Consider the following 22984-nt stretch of genomic DNA (forward strand, 5'->3'; position numbering starts at 1 on the left):
AGGGGGGATAACTGGCACAGCAGGGGAGACAGAGGGCCCTCCCCAAGAGGAGCAGCGACCAAGGGAAGTAGAGATTCAAAAAGCATATGCAATTGCCCCCAAACATGTCATTGGCCATCAGTTTTTGGTTGCACTTTGGCGGCTCTGTGTAAATCGCAGCGCACCCACCCTGCACAAGACTGCACCAATTTGTTACTCAAACAATAGCATCTGTTGTCTGTGGTGTCACCACCGGTGATGTAACTGTCCCAGTCTCTGAAAGGCTCCCACTCAATGAGGCTTCATCCCCACCAGCAGTGTCAGTCCCCTCCTCCTCCTGGTCTGAGCAACGGGCCGGGACCCCAATGGCAGCCGCCGATTGTAGTGCGCTTGTCCTGTCCCGTGTGATCTGCTCAAGGTCCGGAACATATGACAGTCATTGCACAGCTGTTCCCTGGCTCGACAATGGCGGGGCCTCGTCCCTCGCTCCACATCCTGTGCCTCCGGCGTCGCAGGCCGGCGTGCCCAGTCCATTGCCTCCAGCCAGTCCCACGCCACCTCTGGAGTATGGAAAAATGTTGTCTGCTCCTGAGCCACCACCCGAAGTCGTGCCGGGAAAAGAAGAGAATACTTCAACCTGAGGGTGCGTAGCTGCTGCTTCACCGCCATAAAGGACCTTTGCTTTTGCACAGACATTGTGTAGTCCGGGAACAGCATTACCTTGATGTTTTCCACCTGAATACTTTGCAGGGACCTCATCTCACGCAAGATAGAATCTCTATTGGCATAGTGTAATAGGCGAAACAGAAATTGGCGCGGGCCCATCCCTGGCAGCAAGGGTCTCGCTGGCACCCTGTGCGCCCTTTCAACAGCGCAAAAAGGTGTAAGCGCTTCAGCAGGGACCAGTTCTTTTAGCCATTTTTCCACATAGCACACTGGGTCGTGCCCCTCTACCCCTTCTGGCAGACCCACCACTCGGATGTTATTTCTCTGGGAGTGTCCCTCAGAGTCCTCTAACCTGCACTCCAAGAACGTCACTCTGTCCAGAAGCGACTCCATCGAGACCTCAATTTTTTTAGTTTTAGGGGTAAGTTTGAGTAAGGTGCACTCCATGGAGTATGATTTGTCTGCTAATTTCTGGTGGTCTGCATGTAGAAGGTTAAGGTCCGTTGCAACAGTGACTATCTTTTGCTCCAGGGACGTTTTGGTTTGGTCCAATGAGGCTTCGAGGTATTCCACCACCTCCAGTACCGCATCTAATTTGTTGTCTAGTGTGGACGAGGAGCCTGTGCCCCCAGCAACCACTTGTCCCAGTGCGCAACCGTCTCATGCTACAGATGGTCGGGAGCAGATTCCTTAACTTTCTCTTGGGGGTAGAAGGTGATGTATAGCGTAACATGCGCTTCCCCACGAGCCCCCTCGAAACCGCATAGCTCAACCAGCTACCACTGTGTGGTCCCAGATTCGATTTGTAGATCCCACGTGGCTAGGGCATTTGGAGGGGTCCCCAGTGTCTGTACCGCCAGCAGCACCCCAATATTAGGACGTCAGCCCTGTTTCTGGTTGGCACTGGCTTCAGTAGCTTCCCAGCTCCTTTACCGCTCTGTTATCATGGGGGAAACAATAACCAGAACCTCCCCCCTCTCTCCCCCTCACAAAACACCACCTAAATAGGGGGCAGGGGGTGACTGCTCCCAGTCTGTGTCACGTTCCACACCTTGTTCCTCAGGACGCCTCGGCAGCAACCTCTCTCCGTGTCTGCCTCTCAAATCTGTCTCTCCTTACCTCCAGCGACGCCTTCATCGCAAGTCGACGGAATCACAAGTGTCACTGCGCCGGATCTGTTGTACCACTAGGCCCGACACCTGCAGGGCCACCACCTCTCCATTTCCAGGCTTTGCCATCCTCGTGCTTAAAAATAAAGGGGCATACACTCTGCAGGCTCCGAGGGCGTCTCCCTACCAGTAAGGGAGCGCTCAGCCCCACCGATTTCGTCCCCGCAATGGGCTGTCCCTCGCCAATGACTCCGCCGCTCCTCAAGGGGTGGGGGTGGGAGAGGGGCTTGCCACTCCAGCACCACAGACCCCCATAAGGGGACCCCCACACCTGCAATGGTGCCCAGCGGCTCCTCTTCTCTACCCGGCCGCGTCTCCGGGTGCTCACGCATTCCACCCCTCCCCGTCACTGGCCGACCACTCCACTTTTTTTATGCGTGCAAGGCCGCGGTCGACAATCCATCAGTTTTCAGGCCGAGTCGTCAGCCTCAGTCCACCACACAGGATGTACGCATCTCCGTCGCCACAGCCAGCCGATCTGCTCCCCATGCAGTGCCTGTGCACCGGGAATTCCAGGATTAACTGGGCCTCATGGTGGAGCCTTGTTAAAGACATGTTGGCTTCACAGACCACGCCCCCGTAAGTTGCACCCATGCTGGGTGGGAATGCACTGATGGCATTCAATACTATTGGGTTAAAACTGCAGAGAACAGTCTTGGATTTGACGACTTCTGCTCCCTGTGAAATGAGCCAGATGTGGGAGATGAGGTCATGAAGCTTTGCAAATGCTTATTCAGCACTGCCAAGTGCCACACATCTAGTATTGATAAAACACACCCCATTAAAATGCAAACGGTATGCATATTTACCTCTTCATGGTTAACCCTGCAAGCGTGGCACTTGGCAGAGCTGTACTTTGATCTCAGTGGAGCATTGTAAAGCTAATGTTAGTGTGACTGATCTTTTCATGTGGCCCAGTCAGGGTGAATAGAGTCCAGAGAGGAGGTGATTCAGCTCCGGGCCCAGCTCAGCTGTTTCTGCTACTTTGATTAAACTCTGAGAGAAAGGAGCAATGTTACAGCAGAAGATCAGCCAATGCTCCCAGACAGCAGGGACTCAGGAAGCACAGCCAGTATCAAGTCCTTACCAGTGACTTTAAATACTCCATGTCAGGTATACAGACCGAGTCCATGTTTACATTCCATGTTTTGATGTTATATTTCTGTAGTTTTTTTTCCATGCAATGTCTGACTCGCAGCCTGTGCATAATGTGTACTGAGTCACTTCTAAATGTCTGGATGATTTTAGGTTGTGGGCCTGTGCAAAGGATGCTGGGTAGCATTGAAAGCTCTGGAAAGGAAGATGAAGGCAGTGCAGACTTTCACAATGCCCGAGACTTGGTCTAAAAAATATTCAGACAACATGCTCATGTAACCCTTCACCTCTTTCTAAAGTGCACAGAGCGATGGTCTCATGTGTCAATTGACTATTTTTAATGAAAGTGTGTGAAGAAGGTACACTGTTGTCGATGGCTACAGGAACTTCCACTGCCGTGAACGCATCCTGATAGATGAGGGCGGACTAACAATGTTTGACCTATGGGACAATTACATACTCTCTAGAGACACTATGGGAAGGCAGCCACACTGACCCTAAAACACATGATGTCATACAGGTTCTACTAACGTTTGGCAGTGCGCATATGCTCATATCTTGGCTATACAAATCCTTCAGGTGATGAACGTGACCCCACTGATGAAACAGAGGCCATACTGGGAGGACACAAAACAAAGGGAACTGATGGACAACGAGTAATTGTATACTGGCTCACCCACATAAGGTCCCCAGAAACACTAGGTTCTGCTATACACAATTCAACTATCTGCACACCACGTAACTCACGTAACAGACTGAACATCATTTTCTTGACAACAGACAAAAATTCCTATGGTACCATACCACGGATGCAGACTTTATACACATGAAATGGACATGCCCCTCCATGGATGAGACGTCACAGCAGACTTGGGAAGGGCAACAAGGCAACACATGAGTTAACCATGGCGTCAACCATGGAGGCATGTCGACTGGGACTGTATCCCCACTCGAAGCCCGGAAAGTGCAGTCTAGATTTATGGACTTAAGTTTAGTCATGGCCCGCCAAGCCATAGTGATGCACTGGAGATTACCTGAGTGACCTCCACACTGACATGAGAGGGAGGAAGTTCATAGAAGGGCAAGAGCTAAGGGCACATCCCTTCAAACAAAAGGCAGCTGAGGGCTCAGAAAGCAACTGTAGCGGACCTCTGGGAAGAACTGACAGATTCATTCAAAGAACCCGCAACATAACCACAGAGCAATGTAACAAGACGAGAACAGACATTTAGAGGCTGCCACAAACTACACAGTCAATGCCATGACCCAGAACTGAACTATGAGGGGTAGACCAGATGGATAGCTGCAACCAGCAAGCACAGGAAATTTATAACTTACTGTACTACAAACCTATACACTGCCAGTCCAGGCTAAAGTTACTGTTTGGATATTCCTTCTTTAGTTTAAATATAAAACATGTACTGCTGCCACCAACAGTGATTCCCAAAGAACGTACAACAGACACAAACTTTGACTGTTGAAGATATTGAAGGATCATCCCTTGGGATGTCACACCATAAGTCTGATAACTGTGAAATCTGCAACATGTGAATCTAAAGAATACAATGTATTTTAAAATGCAGTAAATACATTTAGCAAAAATAAGATACACTGGTCAAAATATTGGCAGCGCCAAAGGAAAAGAAAACTGTGTTTACCAGGGAATAAAAAGAGAAACTGAGTGGGTGTGTGTAGTGAAATGTGTGTTTTGACCACTTACTTAGTGTTGCACCACTTTGCACCTGGCTTAGCTGTCAAGTGTACACCAGTTACAGACTTAATTTTGTATTCAGTTTAGCCTTAGCTTCATTCTGCCTATTGACTTTATCTTAGCATTAGACACTGCCATGTTAAAAGCTGCCTGTGATTTTCCACACTGTACACTGTGCATTCTGTCTTGTTTTTGTATTTTTTTTCTCACCAAGGGCTTTGGCTGATAAGAATGCACTCACACAGGAGGAAACGGCCTTGCTTTGACTTGATGTCTTGGCATTATGGCCAAATCCCAATGTATTATTTTCAAAGCATACCTAAACTAGCCAGCATTTTTTAATACTTCTTGCGCAAGCAGGAGGGGTTTTTCCATAGAGCTCCTTCTTCGGTTTTTTAAGATATAAAAGAGACCCAGAACGACAGTAAGAGATTTAGAGACCTCAATCAGGATTCAGACGTCGGATGCCCGATATATATTTCCCGTGACTGTAGAGATCTCTCTTTCTCGCAGTCGAACGGGGTCATCGGCTTGCTGGCAGGAGAAAGATGAAGCACCTGACATGCCCTACGGTGATGCATTTTTATTAATTATTTGCTGTGCATTATAATATAGATACCTATAGTTGCTGTGTATATTGCAGTGAAGAATCATTTGTGTAGGTTTTCATTCCATTGCTGTTACCATTTTTAAACGTGTGCTTTCAACATGCTAATCTCCTTTTAGGAACCTTGCGTAGTGAAATAATAAATGTCTCCTTTGGACTATGAAGGGCATTGCGGAGATTTTTGTCAGTGCATGAGTGTTTCAGCTCGGTCATTAGTGAAAGCCAAAACAGTGTGTGATGAAGGAAGTAACACAAGTCATGTGTACTTTATACCACGCTTGACCAAAGGTGTACTAACGAAGTGGAATTTATTTCAGCCCTGGTGGAGCTGCAGCTCTTTCCACAGTATCTTCTTAACCATCCTTCCATAAAATCCCAAGATATCAAAGAAGATAGGGAACAAACACTCCTAAGTAAACTAATGTGTCAAACGAGGAAATTATAAACTACCCAGTTATTCTACACCACTTCTCTCTGTCTGAAAAAAAAAAAAAAAAAAAACACAAGAAGAAAGAAATTACATTCTATATTCAAGTATTATGTGTGGACAAAAGTTAATACACTTCCAATTTCTTCAGCTTGTTGGTCAGCCTACCAACTCTTCCCCAGTATACATTCAGCCCCGGATGTCGACACCTCTACCATAGATTGTAGTGCCACATCACCCTTACTGCCTCATCTATTTCCACCCTGGCCCAAATGCCATCACTGAATTTCACCTCCCTGCTTTCCATCACACCATGATTTATATGTAGACTGTGCCTGTGCAGTGTTCTTCTTCACCTTGTCTGATGACCATGCCACCAGTCTAGCCTTTAGCATTCACCCAAGGTTATCCGTGGTGGCTGGCAGACACCCTTTCATCAAGACAAAAGGACTATACCCCATTACCTCACATTGTGTGATGCGGTATGCCCACGCTATTCTCAGCACTTCTTTTTCTCATTTTAATCTGTTACGCTTTGCCAGCTTTATTACACCCTGAATCACTAATTAAGTGCTCCTCCATTTCCTTCTCGGCAATAAATAGATAGGTTCCTGTGCGTAAGACCATTCCTCCTCAAATAGCTTTGGAATTTTTCCAATCAGAACTGTGAGCCATTACAACTCATCAGATAACTCTGCACCTATCCCCTGTGAAAAAGCATATCCAGGAACACAGAGTCCGCACATCTCACAACTTCCACTTCAGGCCATTTTAAGAAATGACCATAGATCACTAATATGTATTTGATTTACCAGCCTGCCTTCCACATGGGTTCCTTCTTATCAACACCAACTCTTTAACAAGACATACTGGGACTGTTAAGTGGGAACAAAGTTGGTCTGATTGTGACCTGTGATTTATAAGAATATATGCTTCCACAAAATCCTTTCCACATTTTTGTCTAACCCAGGCCACCAACCAATTTAATCTGCCTTTAGTTGTTCATATATCAAAATGCCCCATATGACAAAAGTCAAGAGTCGTCTTTCTCAAACGTCCTGGAGAAGTCACAAGTCCACCCCGCAACAATCATCCATTATCCTCAGCCAATTCTTCCTTCGCCTCCAATTCATTCCCTCATTCATGAGCCAATGACATCTAAAATATTGATTCAAGTCCATCAATTTTTTGTCTTCCGTGAGCCCTTTTTTCCATTTCTCCTGGCTGAGACCATGTTTTTTTTCCTCCATCTACAAACAAGCAGCACAAAATGTAGACATTCATTCCCTTGGCACGTTTTTGTTAGCTAATAGCATCAGACTTAAGTAGTCAGCAACTTCATTTTTCACAGCTGCCACATATTGCCCAGTGTAATTATAGTCCATGAACTTCAGGGACATGCGAGCCAAATGAGGAAGCATTTATAGACCACTAGCCTTAAGCTCTTTTGGATGAGCTTGAGCCACATTTCAAAATAATTGGTGTTCTGCACACAAACTAGTGGTAATGTTCAAAACCCTCTCTCTACCAAGGAGTATTTTGGCCACGCTGGTGAAACAAAGGAAATAACAACTTCATACCCTTTCTAACCACTTGGCTCAGTACTGTTCCTAACACATTACCACTTACAGTTATTTTACCTTTCTAGATTGAACCCACACCTGTCCTTAATATTACCCGACACTTGGGCAGCAAGCCTTCTGAGAACACCGCAGTGTTGCTATGAAACCAGGAACATTCCACCATCCTGGAAGGGTAGTTTTAATGTCCCTTTTTCAAGAAAGAGAACCGTAATTGTCCTGGGAATTATCGTCAGATTGCTCTGTTGGATGTGGTGGGTAAAATATTTGCTAAATACTTGCTCTCCCAGATTAGTGACTGGGCAGAAAGAAACAAAATCATCCCTCTGGAGCAATTGGGCTTTCGAGTTAAGCATGGTACAAATGATAACATATTGGCCCTTCAGGTAATAAATGAGAAATACGTAACTCTGAGTGGAGTGGTGATCTACGCAGCCTTTATTGACTTTCCCACGTCATTTGATAAGGTAGATCGGATTATGCTATGGGCAAAGCTTTCTCGACTAGGCATGCCAGGTACGCTTCTAGATTTGGTGATCGTCCTGCATTCCTCCACCTGGTGTAGGGTGCTGTCAGGGGGCAATAGGGGGTATATCCCATCAAATAGCAACTCAGAATGGTCTAAAACAAGGTTGTATGTTAGCCCCAATTCTGTTCTCCTTGGACATATCTCACTTACACACTCACTTATCTTGGTGCGAGGGTTTCGCCCCTATATTAGGAGGAAGGTCCATACCAAGCTTGCTTTATGCCGATGATATAATTATACTGGATCGCACTCCAATAGAGTTAAAGCCCCTTTTCTAAAATTAAACTGCTCCAAAGTGAAATCCTGTGTTTTCACAGTAAAAAAGGGGCTCAAATACGGTAACTTCTGATAGTCACTGGGTGCTCAGAAGCTTGAGAGGGTAAATTCTTATACATTTTTGGGTAAAATTGTCTGCGGGAACCTCAGCGACAGGGTACACATAGAACTAAACCAACAGAAAACCCTATCACAAGCTACTGGCTTGAATACCCTTTATAGGGCTACCGGCAAGAGACATTTCAAACACCTCTCAGAGGTGTACTCGAAAATCCCTCCGCCTAGAGCACATCGCAGTTTTGATTTTTATTTTTTTTAGATAAATGATAGGGTCGTGTCTCGAGGAAACTCTCTTCCACAAACTGGGCCCTCTCCGCAGCAACCTTGAGGCTTGAGATGGGGCTGTGAAGCGCTTTTGTTCAAGGTCTCGCTGGGATTGTACGTTGGGTGGTTAGTATGATTAACTATGGTGATGACTCTTTGAGATCACTGTTAAAAAAAGAAGTCTTGGCCGGCAGCAGGTCAATACACCGTTGGCAGGAATTTCATACATTCCATAGATTTCCTACAGTTAGACCCTGCCTCCTTTCCCACACTTCCTCAGTCACAGTTAAAAGCCATCCTCAGGCAATTAACCTGGCTTGCTAGCCTTCGTCGGGATAAAAAGGCCTGTGCACACAGGCAGGGTTTTCATTCTGTAACCGACACCATTATGTCGAGGAAAATGCAGCCCTACCTTAGCTGGAACCTGCCTCACGGGATCAGGCGATTCTGGCTCCTATTGCGTCATGGGCTACTTCCCCTCAACTCACTGCGGGACAGATGGTATGGTTTTTCAGCCACTTGTAATCTTTTGTCATAATGGCGATCAAGACCTGAACCATGTAGTTTTCATATGTCCAGCCTTGCTGTTTTTCTGCCCTATCTGTCTCAAACTTTCATTACGCACAGCTATTGAGCTAATGTTGGCCTTTTCCGACCCCCCTAATGAGATGTTTTGCTATAGAGTTTTTAACTTCTTTAAAAGTTTTTTTATCCTTGTATTAAATTCAATTTTCATATTTTGTTTAAAGTTTTTTCAGGAATAATGTTTGCTTTACGCGTTCAGATGCTTTTGGGGGGGCGGTTGGGTGGCTGTCATATATATAATATACTGTTAATTATCCATTTTAGGTATTTATTCTTTTATGTGGACCTCTATAGAGTTCCGTATCATAATAAACAAACTTGAAAACACCGCACCAATGAGCAAAAAACAACAACAAAAATGATTTGCTCAGAACGTGGTGCTGCAGCAGTATGAATTGGGACACTTATCACAGTGTACGAGGATGTCCAGGAACTGACTTGTGGTGCAAATATGCTTACGAACTGATAGGCGTGACCTAAAAATGCCTAGTGCTTGGATATTTTATGTACTGTATGGCTACACTTGGAATGAAAAGGAAGGGATTGGAAAATTACCAGCACTGAAGAAGCAGGAATTGGTGGCTTGATATTCAAATTGATTGGTGCCCTCAGGAAGTTTACCTGGAGTGAAGGTAATGCGTTGGCTGTGCTGTCTTGTATCACTGACAACAATAAAGAAGTTTGATATCTACCACACAAATTTGGATCTTGATTTTGAGTAAGATACTCTTTGGGTGCACTATCAGAAAGTTCAAAGGGCACAGTATGCCAGTCACTGATAGACTCCTACTGCAGTCAATTGAATTGTCTTTTATACATTATCCTTTTCAAATTCCAATTTTGAAATTATTAACATTACTTGCTACACACATTTTTCACTATCACGGGAACCCAGTTGTGCCCATAAAAACATAAATGTAGTCCTGCACCTCTACATTCATGCTCTCACTCTCCTATTCATCCGTCATGCACTGAACAATCTAAGTGTTCATTCATCCACCCAATCACTTATTCTACTATTCAACCACACACATCAACATTATCACTCAACCTCGTGAGTGAATAAAGAATTACTTTTCCATCAAAAGGTCTGCCGTATTAGTTTTATCAATACTTGCATCTATAATGTGTTTAGAAATTAAACTGATATTTAAAGTAGATCTACTACCAACACTGGACTAAGCGATGCCTTGTCTTTGGTTTTCCAAAAGGCAGAGTGACAGAGACCCACCTAACAATGAAGGCCCAACTTATTGCAGGCACCAAAAAAAAAAAAAAATATATATATATATATATATATATATATATATATATATATATATATATATATATATATATATATATATATATTATATCACCACATAACATACATCAGGGTTTCATGCCACTGACTATTCACAGAACTATGTGACATTTTTAAAACCACCTACTGGAGGCATAAAGCTCCACACTGAAGTTCCTCTTACTTACATAGCTGACTGACTTTGCAAACACCAATGATTTCTAGCCACTGCACAGCAAAAATAAGTACTGTCTGAAATTTCCAAAGATCAAGACAAACACAGATTCAAACGAAATCTTTTTCAGAAATTGCGGAAAGAATTTTGATTTTTTTTTCTTTGTCTACAAATCACACCTCCTCCTCCATCATGTCTACAATATCATGCCATTTAGAATTATGCCCTACAATCTAAGTCACACAATGTGATTGAAAATCTTTTTTGCCATGAATAAATAAAGTGAAGTCAGATCTAGGCATGAGGTCTACAATCACTGCTGTCGTTGGCTACCTTTTCATAACTGTATTCATAAGACATATCATGGACGGGAAGAAGGGCTTATGTAACTGGAACAAATCAGCGCATTCTGGAGATTGTACTTTGTACGGTTAAATAAATACAGCTAAACTAACATACATGATTTGTAAAAGACATGCCAAAACTCCCAACTGAGTCCTTGTGACAAGAAAGCTAAGTTGACAATTTGACCATTAACCCGTTCGGTGCCGTGGACAAGCTGGTCTCTACCTCGGCTGCAGTGCTGCTGTGCCGAGGGCGACACCAGTTTGCCCTGCACCCCGCCCATGGAAGGAGCGTTAGCGCTCCCTGTGTGGGCCTCCCACACCCCTTCCCCGGTCAGGGATGGCAGGGGAAGTGCTTCCCCTGCCACTTCTGACCCCTTCGTTGGCGTTCTGAGGAAGTCGGCGCGCTCACAGTGCGCCAACGTCATCACATGTGCCGGGGACGCACTAGAAGCCATTTGCTTCCACGGGGTAGAGATAGAGGACCCTTTTTTAGGTGACTCCTTCTCCTGGGGTGTGATGGGGGGGTAAACAGACACAGGAGGAAAGGAAATAATTTTTCCTTTCCCCCGTGCCTGTTTTGAATGGATTCCTGCTCCACACGAGGGATGTTTTTTTGTTTATTTTGGTGAGCGACCCCTTTGGCAATAATTGGTCCATGTTTCTGCCCAAGGGGGCAGAAACAACAAAGACACCAGGTTTTTTTTTCAGTTTGTTTTTTGTGAGGAGCACATGACTGTTGACCATTTCTGCCCTCCTTGGGGACAGATCAGCCTATTATTTTTAGGCCTATCTTCCCCCAAGGGGGGCAGAAGCCATTAAGGTGCCAGGGATTAGTCTGTTTCATGCTTCCTTGGTAGGGGGGGGGGGTGGCCCCTTGGGCAAGGTCGTCCCCAAAGGGGGTACACAACTGTTGGCCATTTCTGCCCCCCTCGGGGGCAGATTGGCCTTTTATTAAGAAGCCACTAAGGCACCAGGGAAAATTTTCAAATGTTTGGTGGCTGGTTGTTTGTCAACTGGCAAATTATTTGCATTTGTAATTATAGCGGTTTATTTCTCCTTTTTGTTCTAGCTCAAAGCTTTTGCTTCCATTCCTGTGACTCCTTGCGGTTTTGGCAGTGGTGGACCTGCAGTTTGCATAGTTGCATGTTTTAGGCAAGAAAAAATAACTTACTCCAAATGAATTGTGTTGCCATGCATGAATGACTTTTTTGTAACTGGTGTACTAAATGCAGGATTGTATGTGAAATTCTCCTTAGATTTTTGCACAATGATATTTGCGTTCTCTTAGCTTTTTCCTCTTTAGCGGAATATCATTAGTGATTGCTGTGTCTGTGCAGAGTAGTTGGTGGTGAGTCTAGCTTTTCCAGGCAAGTGAGTTGTACAGTTTGAGTTATAACTTTTTGTAATAAAGCCACACTTTGTTTACTACTTACCTTACAATCAATCAATCAATCACGTAATTTATAAACTGCGCTACTCACCCCTCATGGTCTCAAGGCACGGGGGGAGCTACTGGTCGAATAGCCATGTCTTAAGGCGTTTCCTGAAAGTCAGAAGGTCCTGGGTCTGGCGTAGGTGGAGTGGTCGGGAGTTCCAGGTCTTGGCGGCGAGGTGAGAGAAGGATCTTCCTCCAGCGGTGGTGTGGCGAATGCGGTGGACGGAGGCGAGGGCGAGGCTGGCTGAGCAGAGCTGGCAGACGGGAGTGTGGAAGGTGAGTCTGTCGTTGAGGTAGGCCGGACCTGTGTTGTGGAGGGCTTTGGGTGCGTGGGCGAGTAGTTTGAAGGTAATCCTCTTTGATACGGGTAGCCAGTGTAGGTCTCTGAGGTGGGCAGAGATGTGGTTGCAGCGTGGGACGTCGAGGATGAGTCGGGCGGAGGCGTTTTGGATACAATGCATTTTCATTTGTAGTTTAGCTGTGGTTCCTGCATAGAGTGCGTTGCCCTAGTCCAGTCGGCTGCTGACCAGGGCATGGGTGACTGTCTTTCTGGTTTTCACAGGAATCCACTTGAAAATCTTGCGGAGCATGCGAAGGGTGTTGTAGCAGTAGGAGGAGACTGCGTTGACCTGCTGAGTGCTGAGTCCAAGGTGGCTCCCAGGTTTCATACTTGGGTGGTGGGTGTGGGTGCGGCTCCTAGGGAGGTAGGCCACCACGAGTCCTTCCAAGCGGAGAGGTTGCTGCCGAAGATGAGGATCTGTTTTGTCTGTGTTCAACTTGCGGTGGCTTGATTCCATCCAGTTGGGTTTCTTCAACAGGGCGTTGACATCAGTGTGTTTCCAGCTCTCCGGGAAGGTGGCTGTCTCGAAGGAGCTGTTGATGATGGCGCGGAGGTGGGGGAGCGATGATGTCACTGGCTTTGTTGAAGATCTGGTGTGGGCAGGGGTCCGAGGGGGAGCCGGAGTGGATGGAGGCCATGGTGTTGATGGTGTCTTCATTGTTGATGTGGGTCCAGGCGCATAGAGGGTTGATCTTGCTTGGTGCGTTGGGTTCGTGGTGGGTCTGAGGTTTGAAGCTGTTGTGGATGTCTGTCTTCGATCTTTCAACGGAAGTAAGTGGCGAGGGAGTTGCAGAGCTCCTGTGATGGCGGGGGTTCGTAGGAGCAGGGTCTGGGGTTGGAGAGTTCTTTAATGATAACGAAGAGCTCTCTGTTGTTGTGAGCGTTGGTGTCTATGCGGCTTTTGTAGTAGGTTCTTTTGGTGGTGCAGATCAGCTGGTGATGTTTGCGGATGGCAGTCTTCAGGGCGATGTGGTTGGATTCAGTAGGTACAAGGCACCAGGTCTTCTCCATTCTTCGGCATTCCCGTTTGGAGGCCTGTAGGTCGGGGGTGAACCAGCTGGCCTTGGATCTGTGGTGGATGTCCGAGGGCTGGTTGTTGGTGATGCATTTGTTAAGTTACTTTTCGTAGGAAGGATCATGGCTAGCTGCAGTGTGAGCGCTCAGCAGGTTGTTGTTATGCTTTTTGAGTTGTCTTCTGACCAGGATTATGAGGCTGACTCTGCATCTGAGGCAAAGGAAGAAGGGGAAGATTCTGAAAGTTAATTTTCTGTCAGAGAGGAATCATCTGATGATGAAGCCACTCTCAGTGTTGATGAAGTGCCTGTTTTAGAGGAGGACACTGATGTGCCAATAGTGCAGCAGCCAGCGGCTGAAAGGCTTCCCACTGGAGGACCTCACCTCTGGGTTCCTCCAAACATGGAGCAGCTGGAGTTGCCTCTCTTTACTGGTCTCCCGGGGTGTAGCGTGAATACGGAAAACATTTTGCCTATCAATTTCTTGCAATTGTTTATGGATGATGTATTTTTGGAAAAAAATTGTTGAGCAGACTAATTTGTATGCCTAGCAGTACTTGAGGGACAACAGTGCTAGACTTAAGCAACACTCTAGAGATACCCAGTGGATTTCCACAAATTTGGAAGAGTTGAAGAAGTTCTTGGGTTTAACTTTTTTGATGGGTTAAGGAAGCCGTCCCTGTCTTCGTATTGGTCTACTAGTCCCTTGATGGCAACAGCTATATTTCCTGCAACCATTAGTCGTAATAGGTATTTGCTTCTTCTTTGGATGATGGATTTTGTGAATAATGCTTTAGCCTTGTCACAAGATCACCCCGATTCTGACCGTCTTTTTAAGATTAGGCCTGTCCTTGATCATTTTGTAGATCGGTTTTCAGAGGTCTATGTTCCAGGCAAAGAAATAGCTGTGGACGAGTCTTTGGTCCTGTTCAAGGGTTTTTTGGTTTTCAGGCAGTACATTCCTATCAAGAGGGCACGGTATGGAATTAAAATGTATATGCTGTCTGAAAGTAGTACAGGATATGTTTATAATTTCCAGGTCTACACTGGTAGGGATTCCAGTACTGACCCACCCCAAAACTCCCCCCGCCGGTTGTCTGCCCATTGTTGAAGTTACTGAGAAAATTGTGTGAAAACTTGGTAGACAACTGTTTAACAAAGGTCACCATTTGTACGTAGATAACTTCTACACTGAAGTGCAGTTGTTCAGGAACTGTTCAGAGTAGACACTGTTGCTTGTGGCACAATCCGCTCTAACCAGAAAGGCTATCCAAGGGATCTTGTCTGTAAAAAAATACTTGAGAGGGGACAGTGCAGTGTCTTGTGGAATGATGAGCTGCTAGCTCTGAAATTTGCAGACAGGAGGAATGTCTAAATGCTAACTACCATTCATGATGAGAGTACTTCCCCTGTGACTGTTTGGGGTCAGGTTGCTGAAGTGCGCAAACCTGTGTGCATTTTTGACTACAATAAGCACATGGGTGGTGTTGATAGAGTAGATCAGAGGTTGGAACCTTACACTGCTGTTTGTAAAGCTTACGATTAGTATAAATTCATCTTTTCCATTTGGAAACTTTTAATGCTTTTGTTGTGTTCAAGAATAGTTTTCCAGAGTCAAGGATGACATTTCTTAAATTTCAGGAGTCAGTGATAGAAAGCCTTGCTGCAGTGGAACAGGCCAGAGTTCCTAGAGTAGCAGTGGTGGAGGAGGATGTGGCGACTGAAAGATCGCCATTTTCCTGATCACATTCCTCCCACTCCCAAAAAAAAAGACTTTCCCACTAAGAAAAGTAGAGTCTGTGCCCAAAGAGGTATCTGGAGGAGAGACTTGGATGTACTGCCCCAATTGTCCTTCAAAGCCTGGGCTGTGTATGGGTGGCTTTTTCAGGAGTTACCACACCCAAACGAATTATTGGGAACTACCATGAGCGTAAACTGCCTGTTTTATATTTTCATATGTTCAGTTTCACGATTGGCATTACTATCATGTATTTAGTTAGAGCTTTTGTACTACTTTATAAATTAGAGGTTTCTTTGTTGTTTAAAAGAAAAGTGATGGCAGTGTGAATGGAGTGGAGGTTGGCTGGCGGTGTGCGTAGAGTGCCACTTGGCTGGGGATGTAAATAGTGACTTGCTGTTGGCCATTACAACACACTGCTAGCCAAACGCCAGTCCACCGACTCCCATAAGCTGGTGTGATTGCTGTATCAGGCATGTGGACGTATGAAAGGGATGGGCCCTTAAATGGTGCTGTCTGTTGATGTGAGTGTTGTAATGTACGGGCCAGCGACTGGTGGCATGAATGGACTTGTGCATGTCACGTATGAAAGGTGAGTGAATGTACTGTAAAGCGGTCGGTGCCTTGATGCGGCTTTACAGTTCACGAGCTGCGAGCCATTGGTTGAGTTTTTTGACCTTCCAGTTATTAACAGTGCTTTTCATTTTTGTGAAATCTCTTGTTAATAAAATTTGATCTATTGAACCGTCACTCACCCTTGTGCCAAATCCAGCCAGTATGTGTGGTAAAAATGAAAAAACCTGCTCCACTGTAATCAGGCGTCGAAGCACACCTGAGACATGCTAGGCGTCTCAGGTGGAATACCGATGATGAGCCATGCCACCAACTAGGTTGGTGGGTGCGGGGTCTTTTTAAACATAACCTAAGTGCGTTGCTTTTCACAATTTTAGTGTTTGGAACATCACAGAAGGACATCGACACATCAAAATGATCTATTACAAATCTACCTGTTTTTGCAGAGGGGGGCACCAGCGTTTTTGGTCCTGGGTGCGGCGGTCATCTAGGGAAAACTACCAAATCCAGACATTTTTTAAAACTAGACACCCGGTGGGGTCCAGGGAGGTGTGGCTTGCATGGATCCCCCAACATTTTCTTACCCATACTCCCTGCATTTCCTGTCATGGGCACTAGGCCTACCCACACAAGTGAGGTACCATTTTTATTGGGAGACTTGGGGGAACGCTGGTTAGAAGGATGTTTGTGGCTCCTCTCAGATTCCAGAACTTTCCATCACCAAAATGTGAGGAAAGTGTTCTTTTTGCCACATTTTGAGGTTTGCAAAGGATTCCGGGTAATAGAACCTGGTGAGAGCCCCATGAACCACCCCATTCTGAATTACCCTAGGTGTCTAGTTTCCAACATAGAATAAAAGAACAAGTGTTATTTCCCCTTGTCTTTATCTACATTTTTTCCTTCAAAGTGTAAGACAGTATGTAAAAAAGATGTCTGTTTGAGAAATGCCCTGTAATTCACATGCTAGTATGGGGACCCCGGCATTTAGAGATGTGCAATATAACCACTGCTTCTCAACACCTACTCTTGTGCCCATTTTGGAAATACAAAGGTTTGACTCTTTATATTTTACCAAATACATTGCAGTATAGCCAGTATACAATAAAAACCCACTGCAAGATGCAGCTCATTTATTGGCTCTGGGTACCTAGGGTTCTTCATGAACCTACAAGCCCTATATATTCCCTCAACCAGAAGAGTCCAGCAGACATAACGGTATGTCGCTTTTGAAAATCTGCCATCGCAGGAAAAAGTTACAGAGTAAAACGTGGAGAGAAATGGCTGTTTTTTTTTAGCTGCATTTTGGCTAATTTCTTGGTCTGCTCCAGGGGAATCCACAAACTCTGGGTACCTTTAGAAACCCTGGGATGTTGGAAGAAAGGGATGCAAATTTGGCATGGGTAGCTTATGTGGACAAAAAGTTATGCAGGCCTAAGCACAAACTGCCCTAAATAGCCAAAAAAATAAAAAGGCTCGGCACAGGAGGGGAAAAGGTCTGGTAGTGAACGGGGTTAACTGACCTCTGTCACAAAACTACATGTGGAAGACTTTGGGAGTATTCACTATCTAAATTTAAACTCTCTATGTAGCTTTTCTACACTATACTGGCAGCATGTGGTCTGAAATGACATCTAAATGGTAATGATCACTGGTATGTATTACAACTTGGCAGTAATGCCTCTAACCATGGTCTACAACCTTTTCTGTAGTGAACGCTACTTCTGGTCAGTGAAAAATTGCCATGAGACGCACCCACACCCAGCTTCACTGACTTTAAGCCTAATGTACAAAGAGCCAGATACTATGGTTTGAACAAAATGCTTTGAATAGGGGGCACTATGACAGGGTTGCCATGTGTGTCAGTGAGAGTGTGGTCTTTGGGGATGTATGAACATGCGTGTGTATAAATAGGATATACTTAAACGGGTGGCTGAGAGCCTGTGTTGCAGGTACTTGCAGCACACGGAATACCTCTTGCCATTTGTGGTACCGTTATATGAATAACAGAAACACAATTTTTTGGGGGGGTTTTTTAAATAGGAGAAATTTAAAGCATAGAAGAATGTTCTGCAAAAATGTTCATAATATGTGACATTTTTCTACACTTAAAATGTCTCTCATTTAAAAAATGGCTATATTTTTCAGTTATATTTATGGCACAATGTCTACTGGCCACTGGGAGCGAGAGGCTGCTCTTTGTAAATTCAACACTATGAAAAGGGAGATAATTAAAGTGACGGGTTAAATTAAACATTCAGGCAGCTTTTCATTGTAAGTTCCTCCCATTTAAAAGCATTCAGAAAAATAATGTTGTTCACAGCTCTAATACCGAGTCGCCAAAGACTTTTATTTAAGAGTTAAATACCTCAGTCCTTCATTTCTTCATCTTTGTGCCCCAGACTGGGTCATAAATCTGACTGAGTACTGGTCATTATCAGGCCTTGTTATCTGCAGCATGATGATAATAATGTAAAATAAACAATACTTTCCCTTAACTTTAAAAGGAAAATATGACCTTATGCTTATTTAAAATGAACTTAAGGCTGTGAGCTATTCTGAAGGTGTCTAGGAGCTACTGGTAGCTCACTATCGACTGGTTGGAGACACCTGTTCTAATCTCCCATTTGGCACTATCCCAAGACTCACAGGGCAGAAGTACTTCTTGGCAAACTTAGAAAAATACAGAAACAATGCTGATGAGACAATATAATTACAATAACGTTTAAGGAGCTACAATAAAATGAAGCCTCCAATTTTATTTCAACATCGAAGAACGATTTGTCAGATCATCTCCCACCTCTAAATTTGAACAACTTAAAACTCCCTATTGGCATTTGACAAGACTAAACAATGCCAAAATAAAAGTTTAAATATGGTTAGTGTGCAAAAAGAAGCACCTCTCCCATAAAACAGAAAATCATTCAGTAAGGTAAACACACTTAGCCAGTGAAGAAAGAATTAATGTGAAAAACAAACACCAACAGTTCTTTAAGGTGTTCTAATGGAGATTACTTCTACACAACAGCAAGGAACTTTCTGCCATCATCAAAGAACTCACCAAACCCAAATTCTGCAACATCGACCCTCCACAATCCCAAGACCTCTGAAACTCTCTCTCCAACTACTTCCACCGCAAGATCGCAGACATACACGACAGCTTCACATCGTCAGCACCCACCATCACCACCACCGACACAATCACCACAACACCCTGCTGCTCCAACCTACTGAACACCTGGATCGCCACCAACGACGAAGAAATCGGCAAAACCATGAGCTCCATCCACACAGGCTCCCCAACAGACCCTTGCCCCCACCACATCTTCTACAAGGCCAGCCAAATCATCGCTCCCCAGCTCCGGGCCATCATCAACAGTTCCTTTGAGACCGCAACCTTCACAGATATTTGAAAACATGCCGAGGCCAACGCTCTTCTCAAAAAACCCAAAGCAGACCGTGAAGACCTCACAAACTACCGACTCATCTCTTTTCTCCCCTTCCCCGCAAAGGTCATGAGGAAGGTAGTAAACATACAACTGTCTCGCTTCCTAGAAGACAACAACATACTCGACGTCTCCCAGTCTGGATTCCGCTAAAACCACAGCACTGAGACTGCCCTCATCGCCTGTACAGAAGACTTCAGGACCAGACTGGACAAGGGCGAAACAGTAGCCCTCATCCTCCTAGACCTCTCCGCAGCTTTTGACACCGTATGCCACCAAAGCCTCCGCACACGCCGCTTCGACAACAGGATTTGCCACAAAGCCCTGGACTGGCTCACCTCCTTCCTCTCCGAAAGAACCCAAAGAGTTCGCCTCCATCCTTTCCGGTCTACAGCCACCAAGACCATCTGTGGGTTCCCCCCAAGGATCCTCCCTCAGCCCCACCCTTTTCAATATCCACATGGCTCCTCTCGCCAACATCATCCGCCCCCACGGCCTCACCATCATCTCATACGCTGACAACACCCAGCTCATCATCTCCCTCACGAGGACCCCATCTACTGCCAAGAATAACCTACACGCCGGACTCCTCGCCATCGCTAACTGAATGACAGCAAGCCACCTCAAATTGAACTCAGAAAAAACAGAGATCATCATCTTCAGTCCCAACAAGACAGCATTGAACGACTCTTGGTGGCCCACCACCCTTGGACCACCCCCAACTCCCACCACCCACGCAAGCAATCTTGGCATCATACTGGACTCATCTCACTCCATGACTCAGCAAATCAACGCCATATCATCCTCCTGCTTCAAAACCCTTTGCATGCTAGGCAAGACTTTCAAATGGATTCCTTTAGAAACAAGAACAGTCACCCACGCCCTCATAAGCAAGAAAACTCCAGCGAATCCAGAACGCAGCCGAACGTCTCATCCTCAACCTCCTTCACCACAAACACATCTCCACCCACCTCAGATCCCTACCCTGGCTGCCCATCAACAAAAGGATCATTTTCAAAATCCTTGGCCACGCTCACAAAGCACTCCACAACACCGGACCGGCCTACCTCAACGAGCGAATCAACTTCCACAAACCAACTCGACAGCTCCGCTCCGCCAACCTTGCCCTCGCTACAGTCCCGCATCCAACACACCATCTCCGGCGGCAGATCCTTCTCCCACCTCGCCGCCAAAACCTGGAACTCCCTCCCCACCAACCTACACAAGACCCAGGACCTCCTAACCTTCAGAAAGCACCTCAAAACATGGCTTTTCAAGCAGTAACCCACCTCCCCCACAGTGCCTTGAGACCCTACCAGGTGAGTAATGCGCTTAAGAAATGTGTTTGATTGATTAATTGCACATACTCTTTGCGAGAATGAACTCTGTCACTTCTAGGCACTTGCTGAGGATCAGGGACAGAGTGGCTTTTACCCAGAATCACAACCCGTTCAAAAGAAGAGTCTAGGATTCAAAGGATGACTCCCTATACTGTCATCTGCAACTTGACCATTGTGCCACATCTGTTTGCCCCTCTCCTCGTTCTATATTATCTCCCACTGGGGCAGTGCAGCCAGTGCCACCTACTGACTTCCTTGCCGCGCGCTAAACCCCATGCACTGGGGTAGTGACGTGGAAAAGAAGTAACCATGAATAAACATAAAAAAGGACTCAATATAAGAACTAAAAGTAATAAAGGAGGGGTGGTCCTGCAACCCCTTGAAGCCAGAGTATGAAAAAAGGCGCCCAAAAAGAATCCAGGAAGTACTGGGGAGTAGGGAGGGTATTATGAGGGGTGGGTTAATGGAAAGGAGAAAAAACTTTGTAAAGTTGTGGAAAAAAAGGAGTAAAAGAGGTAAAACGTCATGTAGTAAGAGCTGGGCAAAGAAGAGGATGATGAAGGTAATAGCATCTCACCAGTATGGGGCCAGCGACGTTTAAAAACGATCACTCTTATCACATACTTCTCAGTGCAATTCTAATGCGACACAATAATGTCAAAACTTGCACGTGTTTTTTTGTCATTTTGAACAGACTTTATCGTACATTATGTGATGTTTGTTGTATGATTTACATTGCAAACATGTATAGGCCTCGGCTGGTGCATGGGCTCTGGCTCCACTCTCCCTGTTAATCTGCTGCCTCGCCCACCTCTCTTTACGATGCCCTTGGGGCCCTCATGCAGGGCAGCCCTGGCTCTGCAGGGACACTGAGTCCGCGCCGGATCTGCTAATGAACACTTTAGGAAACCGGACCTAGTGACTGCACCCCGACCGCACATAAAAGCCCCCTCACCTGCAGCTGCTGGACGCTCCTCTCCTGGCGGGGTTCTCGCTGAAATGTAGGGGTGCACAGGAGCAGACCCCAAGATCGCAGGCTCCGGACCTGACACGGGACCAACGGGAAGAACATTTGGACGTCAGACAGAAGCGCACTGCGCAGGCGCGGCACTGGAGACACTGATCGCCAGGAAGTGCCCGCCCACAGAAGCATTCCCAAAACAAGAAGTCCAGCCAGCAAAGGACGGGGTTAACGTGGTGACGTTGAGACGTAACTTCCGCTCATCTGCTTCCGGGACACTACTCTGGTATATTTCTACTCGCGTGCGGTGCCCCGAAAGTGCTGCAGAGGTGAATATTCAGGCACATCTGTGGCACACAACAGAGATCTAGTCCACGTACACTATGAGTTGCTGATAATCATCTAAAGTAAATCAAAAAGTTTGTAAAGTCTCCATAGCGAGACGTGGCAAAAAACTGATCCTCAGCTACCAAAAGCCTTTCTGTCTAACCACAAACAAGCACCAGGTAGCGGGAATTAGGTCAAATGAGTGCCCACTAATCTTCAAAGCCAAAAACCAACTCTTCCCAGCCCAGCAGTACTATTACTCTTCCAAGATCATTAATTCATCAAAACAATGTATTTGTTGTAAGTTCATTCAAGGGTAAATCGCTTACATCTAATTTAAAAAAATAAATAATCACATAAAAACACAATGCAACACCATCAATTTAGTCAGGACATTCTTGAATATATCAAGCTAAATAATTTTAGTCCTTAAGTAAAAAACAAGCCTCAGCTGGAAACACAGAAGTCCAAATGTCCCGGTGGCAAGTCGTGTTTTTAACTTTGTGTGGCTCACAGCTGTAAGCTGATTAAAAGATGTACATCTCGGTAAAATACCCTATGTTCACTTCCATCTTCACCAGAAGGCAACACAGTAACACATTTATATGCAACTGTCACGACTTACGTGCTGCTTACACCTGGAGTCCGCAGATCGAGTGGCGTGGGTCTTGAATGTTCGGCCTTGGCCCAGGTAGGGCCGACTCTTTCTGGTAGCCACTGTGCTGTAGGCAATGGAAATGCCAAGAGCAGACCGTGCCCCTCAGAAGTAGCGCCGGAGGGAAAAAAAAACCTGAAAAGGGGAAAAAACCTCCAAACAGATAGATTCCTGAAACAGGAACAAAAGAACAGGAATCAACAAGGGCAAAAATACAGGAACTACACTGGAACCGACGAGAACCAGTGCAGGAAGGCAAAGAAACAGGAGCGACGACACCATCCAAACAGAAAGTGTTGCAGCGCAAAGAGAGAAAGAATCACAGCCCTTAAATACCAACAAACAGGAAGCGACCAACAGGAAGTACAAGGACACCATTTTAAATAGGGAAAAGATACATAGAATAG

At 45.5% G+C, this 22984-nt stretch overlaps 1 protein-coding gene across 1 annotated transcript in view; it reads right to left on the reverse strand.

Annotated features, from left to right (window-relative positions):
- Positions 1–21772, reverse strand: part of LOC138287375 (zinc finger protein 79-like) — a 43125-nt gene extending 21353 nt beyond the window's left edge. The window contains exon 1 of the mRNA XM_069227762.1: positions 21590–21772. The gene's annotated coding sequence lies outside the window, so the exon portion shown is untranslated. The remainder of the gene's footprint in view (positions 1–21589) is intronic.
- Between the last annotated feature and the right edge of the window lie 1212 nt (positions 21773–22984).

Source organism: Pleurodeles waltl, chromosome 4_1, assembly GCF_031143425.1.
Source record: "Pleurodeles waltl isolate 20211129_DDA chromosome 4_1, aPleWal1.hap1.20221129, whole genome shotgun sequence".
Lineage (NCBI taxonomy): Eukaryota > Metazoa > Chordata > Amphibia > Caudata > Salamandridae > Pleurodeles > Pleurodeles waltl.